At 46.0% G+C, this 2,587-nt stretch overlaps 1 pseudogene; it reads right to left on the reverse strand.

Moving 5' to 3' along the window:
- Positions 1 to 1,129: 1,129 nt before the first annotated feature.
- Positions 1,130 to 1,603, reverse strand: LOC101570835 (annotated as a pseudogene).
- Between the last annotated feature and the right edge of the window lie 984 nt (positions 1,604 to 2,587).

Here is a 2,587-nt window from a genome sequence, read left to right on the forward strand (position 1 = left end):
TTTGGAACTGGGGATTGAACTCAGACCCTTGCGCTTGCCAGGCAAGCGCTTATCCTACTGAGCTATCTCCCCAGCCCCTCTTTTCTATAGCTTTTGTTACACATTTTGAAATCCAGAAGTGTAAGATCTTCGGCTTTGTTCGTCTTTCTCAATTGCTTTGCTACTTGGGTTCTTTGGTGGATCTGTAGGCATTATAGAGTTTTAAAAAACATTTAAGACAAATGCCATTTGGATTTTGATAGGGATTTTATCAAACCATTAAACTTTGGGTTGTGTGAACGTCATGATGATATGAAGTCTTCTAATCCATGGACATGGTATACCTTCCTTTTTTTGGGCATTCTCTTCATTTCATGAATGTTTTGAAGTTTCTAATGGCCTTGGTTACTGTCATTCCTCACTATTTTATTCTTTTTTTTTTTGATACTATTATGAGGTGGTTTGTTTTTAGTATATAGAACTACCCGTCTCTACATAGGGAAAGTTGGCAGACCCTCTCTCTAGGGGTAGATGCCATTGTATGTTTAAAATTTCACTCATGCCTGATAACTGATTCTTTCTTGCGGCCTTTAACTAAAGTTACATTCCTTTTGAGGCCCACACGGGGAGTCTCTTTGAGGGGAAGGCTTTGTTATCTAAGCCACTTTTCCTCTCGTTTTGCTCCTGGCTCAGCCCCCTTGTCCAGCACTGACCTGTTCATCTTTATCTCACAGAGAGTGTGTTTCCATTATAGTGGAGACCCTGGGTTCAGTCCCCAGTTCTAGAAAACAAGGAGAGAAGTGGCTCCTAGTCGGAGGTCATCAGGGTCAGTATCCTTGCAAGAGACGAAGGCTATTTTCATAGGACCCTGGTTAATTCTTCTGAGACAGTTGTTGCAACTGAGGAAACTTGCCCCTCTGCAGCTACTCTGGCTTTCTGCCTGTTGATGTGAACTTTCTTTCTTTCTTTCTTTCTTTCTTTCTTTCTTTCTTTCTTTCTTTCTTTCTTTCTTCTTTCTCTCTCTCTCTCTCTCTCTCTTTCTTTTCTTTTCCTTCCTTCCTTCCTTCCTTCCTTCCTTCCTTCCTTCCTTCCTTCCTTCCTCTCTTTCATCAGAATAACTTTATTCTCTTTGGAGGGTGGCCAGGTGACGTTAGAACTTCTAGAACTGCTCCTTGGTGCCGGCGGCCTTGGTGACCTTAAGCACAGAAGCGCACTGCCCTGCTCAAGGGCCTGCCCTTGCCCACTGTGACAATGTCCCCAATCAGGACATCCCTGAAGCAGGGGGACAGGTGCACCGACTTGCTCTTGTGGCGCTTCTCAAAGCGATTGTTCTTGCGGATGTAGTGGAGATAGTCTCGGCGGATGACGACGGTCCTCTGTGTCTTCATCTTGGTCACCACGCCAGATAGGATCCGCCCCGGGATGGAGACGTTACCAGTAAACGGGCATTTCTTATCAGTAGAGGTGCCCTCGATGGCCTCTTGGGGGTATTGAGGCCCAGACCGATGTTCTTGTTGTTCCGAGGGAGCTTCTCCTTGCCAGTTTCTCCCAGAAGGACCCTCTTCTTATTTTGGAAGATAGTTGGCTGCTTCTGGTAGGTGGGCTCTGTCTGAATATCCGCCATCTTCCCAGCCGGCTGAAGAAAGCGATGTGATCTTTCTGAGATATGCCCTTGTCATTAGGACCCTATCATCAGAGCCAGCTCAATGCTGGTGCCATGCCCTGAGACCCCCTAAACAGCCAACAAACCTACCTCTTTTCATTCTAAAGTTACCAGCCTCTGGTATTTCATGAGGGGATAGAAAACAGACAAATATGACAGATAACCATGACATAGAATAAAGGAAAGCTGGAATTTTTCTAAAGAAATTTGACACAAATAGAAAGTTAAAAACAAGAAATAAAGATTATATAATCCATGTAAAAGATGAAGACTAGAGGGCCGATGAGATAGCTCAGTGGACTAAGCGCCTGCGTAGGCAAGCACAAGGACCAAGGCTCCATCCCTGGTACCCCATGCCCCGCTGGCCCTGCCCCTGGAGGTGCCGAGCTGGTGACCAAGTCTGGGTGTGGTGGTGCACTCCTGTAATCCCAGTGCAGGGGAGGTTGAAAACTTGAGGATCACTACAAGTCTGCGTAGTGAGACCCTGTACCAAATACACAAATTTAAGAACAAAGCAAAACAAAAAACTTGGAACCCTAAGATTTCTGAGTCTCAGGTTCCACCAGTCTGGGTTGCTTAGAGGGTGCCTACCTGCTCCCTGTGTGTCACGATGCTCACCTCCCCCAGGCCATGAGTGATGGATGGATAATTGCGCGTGGCAGCTGCGCCACCAATAGAGAGTCTGGTACCTGAAGAGCAGAACTGGGGGGCCAGGCTTAGGATACATTTTCCTTTATTGCGGTGCTTGCAGTTGAACCCTTGGCCTCACACATCCTAGGCAAGTGCTCATGTCTTTTAAAAACATTGTGTGACAAGGTATCTCCCTAAATTGCCCAGATGATCCTTACCCTTCAGCCTTCTCAGTTAGCTGAGATTACAAGTGTGTGCCACTTTTCTGACTCAAGTAATTTTGATCCATGGCTTCCTTCTCTTGGTTTGTTAATC

This window comes from Octodon degus, unplaced genomic scaffold (genome assembly GCF_000260255.1).
Source record: "Octodon degus isolate 3935 unplaced genomic scaffold, OctDeg1.0 scaffold00073, whole genome shotgun sequence".
In the NCBI taxonomy this organism is placed as follows: Eukaryota; Metazoa; Chordata; class Mammalia; order Rodentia; family Octodontidae; genus Octodon; species Octodon degus.